This window comes from Arachis ipaensis, chromosome B3 (genome assembly GCF_059453495.1).
Source record: "Arachis ipaensis isolate K30076 ecotype BB chromosome B3, ASM5945349v1, whole genome shotgun sequence".
Lineage (NCBI taxonomy): Eukaryota > Viridiplantae > Streptophyta > Magnoliopsida > Fabales > Fabaceae > Arachis > Arachis ipaensis.
The window spans coordinates 95,281,720-95,294,131 of record NC_142438.1 but is presented as its reverse complement, the minus strand read 5'-3'; the positions used below and the strand labels follow the sequence as shown (position 1 = coordinate 95,294,131).

Below are 12,412 nucleotides of genomic sequence, written 5' to 3'. Positions count from 1 at the left end.
AGTGATTTATTCAACTCTTCACCTACTTATTCACATTAATTGCATAGTTTTACTTTCCCTTCCTTATTATATCATACAATGAAAAACATGTTTTCTAAGCTTTAAAAATTAATTATTTTAATTACCTTTATTTTCATTCGATGCCGTGATTAGTGTGTTGAGTAGTTTCAGATTTTCTAAGGCAGAATGACTTAAAGGATGAAAAAGGAAACATACTAAAATGGAAGGAGGAAGCAAAACAGAGCTTTAAAGAAATTGATATCCACGCGATCGCATGGATGACGCGATCGCGTGCCAAGCACGAATCAGCAGTGACGCACTACTGACGCGCATGATGTGGTCGCACTACTGACGCGACCGCATGGCAAGAAAAAGCTCCGAATGACGCGACCGCGTGACCCACGCGGATGCGTGACAGAGGCCACGCACCAGAAATTGCAGAAAACGCTCATAACGAGTTCTGAGGCCCTTTTTGGCCCAAATCCAAGTCCAGAAGGCATAGACCAGAGGTTATGAAGTGAGGGAATGCATCCATTCAGAGAGCTCGCATATTTTCACCTTTCAATGAATTAGATTTAGTTGAGAGGGAGATCTTCTCTCTCTCACTTTTAGTATTTAGGATTTCTTCTTGTTTTAAGAGTAACTCTGGATCCCAGGTTTAATGTTCTTTTAATATTACTTCTCTTTATTTATTCCAACATTTGAATTGATTATTATTATTTATGAATTATTCCATGTTACAAATTTCTATTTGAATTAATGATGATTGAGGTATTTTCAGTTTATGATTGTTCTCTTTGACTTAAGTTGCCATTGCTTCCCATCTAAGGACACTTTTATTATTCCAGAAATTTTACTTTTCCCCTTTTGGTTCTGGTTAAGAATTTAGTAACTCAACAGTTATTAAACTCAACATAATTGATAATCGTTATCTTGCTAATTGAGCTGAACTTAAATAATCCCAACCTTTTTTGAGGAAATAATTAGGATTCAAAAGTCAGTTTAATTAGTCCCTTGACTTTCCTTTGCCCTGGTAAAGGTTGACCAAGTGGAGTTTAGATTCAACTTTCATTATAGTTGAGAGAGATAACTAAGTTGGACCTCTAATTTCTCTACCTTGCTAAAAGTTGCTTTACAGTTATTATTTATTCTTAATTGCCATTTAATTCACTCGTCATTTAGATTACTTGCTTCAAACCCCGATTATAACCTTTATAGCCAATAATAAGAACATACTTCCTCGCAGTTCCTTGAGAAGACGACCCGAGGTTTGAATACTCGGTTAACAATTTTTAAAGGGGTTTGTTACTTGTGACACCCAACACGTTTGTACGAAGGGATTTTTGCCGTTTTAGAAACTATATCTACAACGCAACCGTTTCTATGAATTTCTTTACTGGTAGAAAACCCGACGTCAAATGGCCGCCAATAATTCTAGCCTATACCACGAAGGTTTTAATCTTAGATTAGAAACCCAAGAGATACACATTCAAGCTTGTTTGCATGTAGAACGGAAGTGGTTGTCAGGCACGCGTTCATAGGTGAGAATGATGATGAGTGTCACGGATCATCACATTCATCAAGTTGAAGAACGAGTGTATATCTTAGAATAAGAATAAGCTTGAATTGAATAGAAAAATAATAGTACTTTGCATTAATTCATGAGGAACAGCAGATCTCCACACCTTAATCTATGGTGTGTAGAAACTCCACCGTTGAAAATACAAAAGTGATAATGGTGGTCATTGGCTTCGGTCCCAGAGAGGGAACTAGAAGAACCAAGATGAAAATACAATAGCAAAAGGTCCTATTTATAGAAAACTAGTAGCCTAGGGTTTATAGAAATAAGTAATTAGTGCAGAAATCTTCTTCCGGGCCCACTTGGTATGTGCTTGGGCTGAGCATTGAAGCTTTCATGTGTAGAGACTTTTCTTGGAGTTAAACGCCAGCTTTTGTGCCAGTTTGGGCGTTTAACTCCAGCTATTATGCCAGTTCTGGCGTTTTGACGCCAGAATTTTTATGCTGACTTAGAATGCCGGTTTGGGCCATCAAATCTTGGGAAAGTGTGGACTATTATATATTTCTGGAAAGCCCAGGATGTCTACTTTCCAACGCAATTGAGAGCGCGCCAATTGGGTTTCTGTAGCTCTAGAAAATCCACTTCGAGTGCATGGGGGTCTAGGGGTGGCAACGGGGCGGGTAGGGGCGGGTTTTTGCTCTACCCGACCCGCCCCGCCTGACAAAAAACCCGCACAAAACCCGCCCCACCCTACCCGCGGTTAGTAAAATGTTAAACCCTAACCCGCCCCTGCGGGTACCCGCCCCGCCCCTACCCGCCTCTATAATTATTAAATCCAACAAATAAAATAAAATTTTAAAAATTATATAACCACCACTTATATACATAACATAAATTAAAGTAAAAATTTATATATAATATAATATTATTAATCATTTTACTAATTATTTTATATATGTTACATATATTATATATACCGGGGCGGGTAGGGGCGGGTTTAACCTAAACCCGACCCCGCCCTACCCCGCCCAAGAACCCGCCCTGTTAAAACCCGCCCCGGTGCGGGGGCGGGTAATTACCCACCCTGAGCGGGTAGGGGCGGGTTGGGTACCCGCGGGTTCGGGTAGTGTTGCCACCCCTATGGGGGGTCAGAATCCAACAGCATCTGCAGTCCTTTTTCAGCCTCTGAATTAGATTTTTGCTCAGATCCCTCAATTTCAGCCAGAAAATAGCTGAAATCATAGAAAAATACACAAAATCATAGTAAAGTCCAGAAATGTGATTTTTATTTAAAAACTAATAAAAACATAATAAAAACTAACTAAAATATACTAAAAACATACTAAAAACAATGCCAAAAAGCGTATAAATTATCCGCTCATCACAACACCAAACTTAAATTGTTGCTTGTCTCCAAGCAACTAAAAACAAAGTAGGATAAAAAGAAGAGAATATACAATGAATTCCAAAAACATCTATGAAGATCAGTCTTAATTAGATGAGCGGGGCTATTAGCTTTTTGCTTCCGAACAATTTTGGCATCTCACTTTATCCCTTGAAGTTCAGAATGATTGGCATCTATAGGAACTCAGAATTTGGATAGTGTTATTGATTCTCCTAGTTCAATATGTTGATTCTTGAACATAGTTACTTTATGAGTCTTGGCCGTGACCCTAAGCATTTTGTTTTCCAGTATTACCACCGGATACATAAATGCCACAGACACATAACTGGGTGAACCTTTTCAGATTGTGACTCAGCTTTGCTAGAGTCCCCAATTAGAGGTGTCCAGAGCTCTTAAGCACACTCTTTTTGCTTTGGACCACGACTTTAACCACTCAGTCTCAAGCTTTTTACTTGACACCTTCACGCCACAAGCACATGGTTAGGGATAGCTTGGTTTAGCCGCTTAGGCCAGGATTTTATTCCTGTGGGCCCTCCTATCCACTGATGCTTAAAGCCTTGGATCCTTTTTATTTTACCCTTGCCTTTTGGTTTAAAGGGCTATTGACTTTTTCTGCTTGCTTTTTCTTTTTCTTTCTTTTCTCTTTTTTTTTCTTCTCTTTTTTTTCGTATATATTTTTTTGCAGGCTTTTCACTACTTTTTTTTGCTTCAAGAATCAATTTTATGATTTTTTAGATTATCAAATAACATTTTTCCTTTTTCATCATTCTTTCAAGAGCCAACAATTTTAACATTCATAGACAACAAATTCAAAAATATGCACTGTTCAAGCATTCATTCAAAAAAACAAAAAGTATTGCCACCACATCAAAATAATTAAACTGTTTTAAAATTTGAAATTCATGTACTTCTTTTTCTTTTTCAATTAAAAATATTTTTCATTTAAGAAAGGTGATGAATTCATAGGACATTCATAGCTTTAAGGTATAGGCACTAAGACACAAATGATCATGTAGTAAAGACACAAACATAGATAGAACATAAAGCATAGGAAACGAAAAATAGAAAAATAAAGAACAAGGAAATTAAAGAACGGGTCCACCTTAGTGATGGCGGCTTGTTCTTCCTCTTGAAGATCTTATGGAGTGTGATGAGCGGATAATTTATACGCTTTTTGACATTGTTTTTAGTATGTTTTTAGTAGGATCTAGTTACTTTTAGGGATGTTTTCATTAGTTTTTATGTTAAATTCACATTTCTAGACTTTACTATGAGTTTGTGTGTTTTTCTGTGATTTCAGGTATTTTCTGGCTGAAATTGAGGGACTTGAGCAGAAATCAGATTCAGAGGTTGAAGAAGGACTGCTGATGCTGTTGGATTCTGACCTCCCTGCACTCAAAATGGATTTTCTGGAGCTACAAAACTCGAAATGGCGCGCTTCCAATTGCGTTGGAAAGTAGACATCCAGGGCTTTCCAGAAATATATAATAGTCCATACTTTGGCCAAGAATAGACGACGTAAACTGGCGTTCAACGCCAGCTTTCTACCCAAACCTGGCGTCCAGCGCCAGAAAAGGAGCCAAAACCAGAGTTGAACGCCCAAACTGGCACAAAAGCTGGCGTTCAACTCCAAGAAGGACCTCTACACGTACAACACTCAAGCTCAGCCCAAACACACACCAAGTGGGCCCAGGAAGTGGATTTATGCATCAAATACTTACTCATGTAAACCCTAGTAGCTAGTTTATTATAAATAGGACCTTTTACTATTGTATTAGGCATCTTTGATCAGTTGTATGCTATCTTAGATCACGTTTGAGGGCTGGCCATCTCGGCCATGCCTGGACTTTCACTTATGTATTTTTAACGGTAGAGTTTCTACACTCCATAGATTAAGGTGTGGAGCTCTGCTGTTCCTCAAAGATTAATGCAAAGTACTACTATTTTCTATTCAATTCATCTTATTTCACTTCCAAGATATCCATTCGCACCCAAGAACGTGATGAAGGTGATGATTATGTGTGACGCTCATCATCCTTCTCCTTTATGAACGTGTGCCTGACAAACACTTCCGTTCTACATGAAATAAGCTAGAATGAATATCTCTTAGATCTCCTAACCGGAATCTTCGTGGCGTAAGCTAGAATGATGGCGGCATTCAAGAGAATCCGGAAAGTCTAAACCTTGTCTGTGGTATTCCGAGTAGGATTCAATGATTGGATGACTGTGACGAGCTCCTAACTCGCGATTGCAGGGCGTTAGTGACAGACGCAAAAGGATAGTAAATCCTATTCCAGCATGATCAAGAACCGACAGATGAATAGCCGTGCCGTGACAGGGTGCGTGAGCATATTATTCACTGAGAGGATAAGATGAAGCCATTGGCAAGGGTGATGCCTCCAGACGATTAGCCGTGCCGTGACAGGGCATTGGATCATTTTCCCGAGAGATGACCGAAAGTAGCCATTGACAGTGGTGATGTATCACATAAAGCCAGCCATGGAAAGGAGTAAGACTGATTGGATGAAGATAGCAGGAAAGCAGAGGTTCAGAGGAACGAAAAGCATCTCCATTTGCTTATCTGAAATTCCTACCAATGATTTACATAAGTACCTCTATCCCTATTCTATTATTTATTATTCGAAAACTCCATAATTATTTTATATCCGCCTGACTGAGGTTTACAAGGTGACCATAGCTTGCTTCATACCAACAATCTCCGTGGGATTCGACCCTTACTCACGTAAGGTATTACTTGGACGACCCAGTGCACTTGCTGGTTAGTTGTATCGAAGTTGTGACAGACAATAAAACTAGATTAGAGCACCAGGCCTTTGAAGCCATGGATATGTATCACAATTTTGTGCACCAAGTTTTTGGCGCCGTTGCCGGGGATTGTTCGAGTTTGGACAACTGACGGTTCATCTTGTTGCTCAGATTAGGTAATTTTCTTTTTGTTTTCTTTTCAAAGAAAAAATTTCAAAAATATTTCAAAATTTTCTCCTTTGTTTGCGAAAAAAAATAAATAAAAATGTGTTTTCAAAAATTTTATTCAAAATTTTTAAGAATGAATTCTAGTGTTTCATAAAGCATGTTGAAGCCTGGCTGGCTGTAAAGCCATGTCTAATTCCTTTGGGAATGAGTATGTCAGGCGTGTCATGTCTGAATTACATGCTGAAGCTTGGCTGGCCATTGGCCATGTCTAGTGTTTTGGACCGGAGCTTTCATTGGAAGCTTGGCTGGCTAGTGAGCCATGTCTAATTCCTGGACTGAAGCTTTAGACTAAGAATGCAAGATTCCTGGAATTCATGTTAAAAATTTTGGAATCCTTATTTTTTCTTTTTTTCATAATAATTTTCGAAAAATCCAAAAAAAAATTAGAAAATCACAAAAATAAAAAATATTTCTCTATTTCTTGTTTGAGTCTTGAGTCATGTTATAAGTTTGGTGTCATTTGCATGTGCATCTTGCATTTTTCGAAAATTTCATGCATTCATAGTGTTCTTCATGATCTTCAAGTTGTTCTTGGTAAGTCTTCTTGTTTGATCTTGATGATTTTTTGTTTTGTGTCTTTTATTGTTTTTCATATGCATTCTTGAATTCTTAGTGTCTAAGCATTAAAGAATTCTAAGTTTGGTGTCTTGCATGTTTTCTTTGCATTAAAAATTTTTCAAAATTATGTCTATGATGTTCATCATGATCTTCATAGTGTTCTTGGTGTTCATCTTGACATTCATAGCATTCTTGCATGCATCACATGTTTTGATCTAAAAATTTCATGCATGGCATCCTTTTAGTGTTTTTCTCTCTCATCATAAAAATTCAAAAATAAAAAAAAAATATCTTTCCCTTTTTCTCTCATCAAAATTTGAAAGTTTGGATTGACTTTTTCAAAAATTTTTAAAATCAAATTGTTTCTCATGAGTCAAATCAAATTTTCAATTTGAAAATCTTATCTTTTTCAAAATCTTTTTCAAAAATCAAATCTTTTTCAAAATTCTTAGTTATTTTCGAAAATTCCAAAAATATTTTTCAAAAATATTTTTCTTATTTTTATATCAAATTTTCGAAAATAACATAATCAATTAATGTTTTGATTAAAAAATTTGAAGTTTGTTACTTGCTTGTTAAGAAAGATTCAAACTTTAAGTTCTAGAATCATATCTTGTGATTTCTTATAAATCAAGTCATTAATTGAGATTTTAAAAATCAAATCTTTCTCAAAACTAATTTCTAAAATATTTTCTTATCTTACCTTTTTCAAAAAGTTGGTTTCAAAATATCTTTTCTAACCTCCTAACTTCTTATCTTTTCAAAATTTGTTTCAACTAACTAACTAACTTTTTGTTTGTTTCTTAACTTTTTCAAAACCACCTAACTAACTCTCTCTCTCTCATTTTCGAAAATATCTTCCCTCTTTTTCAAAATTTCTTTTTAATTAACTAATTATTTTTATTTTTATTTTTTATTTTAAAAATTTTCGAAAAATACTAACATTTTTCAAAAACCATTTTCGAAAATCACTAACTCTTTTTCAAAAATTATTTTCGAAAATTTCTTCTCTCTCATCTTATTCTATTTATTTATTCATCTACTAACATCTCATCTCACATCTCTGCCATCCTCACAGTTGTGTTTCTTTCTTTACATCACACTCTTTGTCTCCCTCTTTTCTTCCACTCACAAAGGGATCCCTTTACTGTGGTATAAAAGATCTCTATTATTATTATTATTTTTCTGTGCCTTCTTCTTTGTCATATGAGCAGGAGCAAGGACAAGAATATTCTTATTGAAGCAGATCCAGAACCTGAAAGGACTCTGAAGAAAAAATTAAGAGAAGCTAAAATACAACAATCCAGAGATAACCTTTCAGAAATTTTCGAACAGGCAGAGGAGATGGCAGCCGAAAATAATAATAATGTAAGGAAGATGCTTGGTGACTTTACTGCACCTAATTCCAATTTACATGGAAGAAGCATCTCCATTCCTGCCATTGGAGCAAACAACTTTGAGCTGAAACCTCAATTAGTTTCTCTGATGCAGCAGAACTGCAAGTTTCATGGACTTCCATCTGAAGATCCTTTTCAGTTCTTAACTGAATTCTTGCAGATATGTGATACTGTTAAGACTAATGGAGTAGATCCTGAAGTCTACAGGCTCATGCTTTTCCCTTTTGCTGTAAGAGACAGAGCTAGATTATGGTTGGATTCTCAACCCAAAGACAGCCTGAACTCTTGGGATAAGCTGGTCACGGCTTTCTTAGCCAATTACTTTCCTCCTCAAAAGCTGAGCAAGCTTAGAGCTGATGTTCAAACCTTCAGACAGAAAGAAGGTGAATCCCTCTATGAAGCTTGGGAAAGATACAAACAGTTGACCAAAAAGTGTCCTTCTGACATGCTTTCAGAATGGACCATCCGGGATATATTCTATGATGGTTTATCTGAGCTATCAAAAATGTCACTGGACACTTCTGCAGGTGGATCCATTCACCTAAAGAAAATGCCTGCAGAAGCTCAAGAACTCATTGACATGGTTGCTAATAATCAGTTCATGTACACTTCTGAAAGGAATCCTGTGAATAATGGGACGCCTATGAAGAAGGGAGTTCTTGAGGTTGATACTCTGAATGCCATATTGGCTCAGAATAAAATATTGACTCAGCAAGTCAATATGATTTCTCAGAGTCTGCATGGAATGCAAGCTGCATCCAACAGTACTCAAGAGGCATCTTCTGAAGAAGAAGCTTATGATCCTGAAAACCCTGCAATAGCAGAGGTAAATTACTTAGGTGAACCTTATGGAAACACCTATAACTCATCATGGAGAAATCACCCCAATTTCTCATGGAAGGATCAAAAGCCTCAACAAGGCTTTAATAATGGTGGAAGAAACAGGTTTAACAATAATAAACCTTTTCCATCATCCACTCAGCAACAGACAGAGAACTCTAAACAAAATGCTTCTAATTTAGCAAATCTAGTCTCTGATCTATCTAAGGCCACTGTGAGTTTCATGAATGAAACTAGGTCTTCCATTAGAAATTTGGAAGCACAAGTGGGCCAGCTGAGTAAAAGGATCACTGAAATCCCTCCAAGTACTCTCCCAAGCAATACAAAAGAGAATCCAAAAGGAGAGTGCAAGGCCATTGACATAAGCACCATGGCCGAACCTGTGAGGAGAGGAGAGGACGTGAATCCCAAGGAGGAAGACCTCCTGGGACGTCCAGTGGTCAATAAGGAGCTTCCCTCTGAGGAACCAAAGGAATCTGAGGCTCATCTAGAGACCATAGAGATTCCATTGAACCTCCTTATACCCTTCATGAGCTCTGATGAGTATTCCTCTTCTGAAGAGAATGAGGATGTTACTGAAGAGCAAACTGCCAAGTTTCTTGGTGCAATCATGAAGCTGAATGCCAAATTATTTGGCATTGATACTTGGGAAGTTGAACCTCCCTTGTTCATCAATGAACTAAGTGATCTGGATCAATTGACATTGCCTCAGAAGAGACAAGATCCTGGAAAGTTCATAATACCTTGTACCATAGGCACCATGATCTTTAAGGCTCTGTGTGACCTTGGTTCAGGAATAAACCTCATGCCCCTCTCTGTAATAGAGAAACTGGGAATCTATGGGGTGCAAGCTGCTAAAATCTCATTAGAGATGGCAGACAGTTCAAGAAAACAGGCTTATGGACAAGTAGAGGACGTGTTAGTAAAGGTTGAAGGCCTTTACATCCCTGCTGATTTCATAGTCCTGGATACTGGAAAGGAAGAGGATGAATCCATCATCCTAGGAAGACCTTTCCTGACCACAGCAAGAGCTGTGATTGATGTTGACAGAGGTGAAATAGTCCTTCAATGGAATGAGGACTCCCTTGTGTTTAAAACTCAAGGATCTCCCTCTGCAACCATGGAGAGGAAGCATGAAAAGCTTCTCTCAAAGCAGAGTCAACCAGAGCCCCCCACAGTCAAACTCTAAGTTTGGTGTTAGGAGGCCACAACCAAACTCTAAGTTTGGTGTTGAACTCCCATATCCAAACTCTAAGTTTGGTGTTGGAGAGTCTCAACAAAGCTCTGCACATCTGTGAGGCTCCATGAGAGCCCACTGTCAAGCTATTGACATTAAAGAAGCGCTTGTTGGGAGGCAACCCAATTTTTATTTATCTAACTATATTTTTCTTAGTTATATGTCTTTATAGGTTCATGATCATGTGGAGTCACAAAATAAACAAAAAAAAAATAAAAAACGGAATCAAAAACAGCAGAAGAAAAATCACACCCTGGAGGAGCATCTGTCTGGCGTTCAAACGCCAGAACAGAGCATGGTTCTGGCGTTCAACGCCAGAAATGGCAGCAAATGGGCGTTGAACGCCCAAAATGGGCACCAACCTGGCGCTGAACGCCCAGAGTTGTGTGCAAGGGCATTTTACATGCCTAAACTGGTGCAGGGATGTAAATGCCTTGACACCTCAGGATCTATGGACCCCACAGGATCATCTCAGGATCTGTCCCACCTACCTCATTATCTCTCTTTCCATTCATGATCATCCCTTCTGTTTTCCATTTACCACTCACATCCATACACCTACTACCTTCAAAATTCAACATCTCTCTCCCACCCAATCCCACCCATATGGCCGAATACACACATCCATCCATCTCCTCCATATCTTCTTCTTCTTCTTCTATTCTTTCTTCTTTTGCTCAAGGGCGAGCAACGTTCTATGTTTGGTGTGGTAAAAGCATAGCTTTTTTGTTTCTTTTCCATAACCATTGATGGCACCTAAGGCCAGAGAAACCTCTAGAAAGAGGAAAGGGAAGACAAAAGCTTCCATCAAGGGTCTATAGCTCAGTGGTAGAACATTTGACTACAAATCAAGAGATCCCTGAGATACCTCAGGGGATACATTTTCTTCCACACAATTATTGGAAGCAACTAAGGGTGGAACATCAAGAGCACTCCATCATCCTTCATGAAATCAGAGAATATCTAAAAGCAATGAAGGAGGAGCAACAAAGGCAAGGAAGAGACATAGAAGAGCTCAAGGACATCATTGGTTCCTCAAGAAGGAAACGCCACCATCACTAAGGTGGATTCATTCCTTGCTCTTATTTCTTCTGTTTTTCGTTTTCTATGTTATGTGCTTATCTATGTTTGTGTCTTCATTACATGATCACTAGTAGTTAGTAACTTTGTCTTAAAGTTATGAATGTCCTATGAATCCATCACCTCTCTTAAATGAAAAATGTTTTAATTCAAAAGAACAAGAAGTACATGAGTTTCGAATTTATCCTTGAACTTAGCTTAATTATATTGATGTGGTGACAATGCTTCTTATTTTCTGAATGTATGCTTGAACAGTGCATATGTCTTTTGAAGTTGTTGTTAAAGAATGTTAAATATGTTGGCTCTTGAAAGAATGATGACTAGGAGACATGTTATTTGATAATCTGAAAAATCATACAAATGATTCTTGAAGCAAGAAAAAGCAGCAAAGAACAAAGCTTGCAGAAAAAAAAAAGAAAAAAAAAGGGGGCGAAAAAAAAATAGAAAAAAAAATAGAAAGAAAAAGAAAAAGCAAGCAGAAAAAGCCAATAACCCTTAAAACCAAAAGGCAAGGGAAAATAAAAAGGATCCCAAGGCTTTGAGCATCAGTGGATAGGAGGGCCTAAAGGAATAAAATCCTGGTCTAAGCGGTTAAACCAAGCTGTCCCTAACCATGTGCTTGTGGCGTGTAGGTGTCAAGTGAAAACTTGAGACTGAGCGGTTAAAGTCAAGGTCCAAAGCAAAAAAAGAGTGTGCTTAAGAACCCTGGACACCTCTAATTGGGGACTTTAGCAAAGCTGAGTCACAATCTGAAAAGGTTCACCCAATTATGTGTCTGTGGCATTTATGTATCCGGTGGTAATACTGGAAAACAAAGTGCTTAGGGCCACGGCCAAGACTCATAAAGAAGCTGTGTTCAAGAATCATCATACTGAACTAGGAGAGTCAATAACACTATTCGAAATCTGAAGTTCCTATAGATGCCAATCATTCTGAACCTCAATGGATAAAGTGAGATGCCAAAACTATTCAAGAGGCAAAAAGCTATAAGTCCCGCTCATATGATTGAAGCTCTGTTTCATTGATAGTTTGGAATTTATAGTATATTCTCTTCTTTTTATCCTATTTGATTTTCAGTTGCTTGGGGACAAGCAACAATTTAAGTTTGGTGTTGTGATGAGCGGATAATTTATACGCTTTTTGACATTATTTTTAGTATGTTTTTAGTAGGATCTAGTTATTTTTAGGGATGTTTTCATTAGTTTTTATGTTAAATTCACATTTCTAGACTTTACTATGAGTTTGTGTGTTTTTTTGTGATTTCAGGTATTTTCTGGCTGAAATTGAGGGACTTGAGCAGAAATCAGATTCAGAGGTTGAAGAAGGACTGCTGATGCTGTTGGATTTTGACCTCCCTGCACTCAAAATGAATTTTCTGGAGC

The 12,412-nt window shown here is 37.7% G+C and overlaps 1 non-coding gene across 1 annotated transcript; it reads right to left on the bottom strand.

Moving 5' to 3' along the window:
• Positions 1-8,216: 8,216 nt before the first annotated feature.
• Positions 8,217-8,324, bottom strand: LOC148571649 (small nucleolar RNA R71). Its single transcript, XR_015908166.1, has one exon. It is a non-coding gene; the product is annotated as a small nucleolar RNA R71 (small nucleolar RNA).
• Between the last annotated feature and the right edge of the window lie 4,088 nt (positions 8,325-12,412).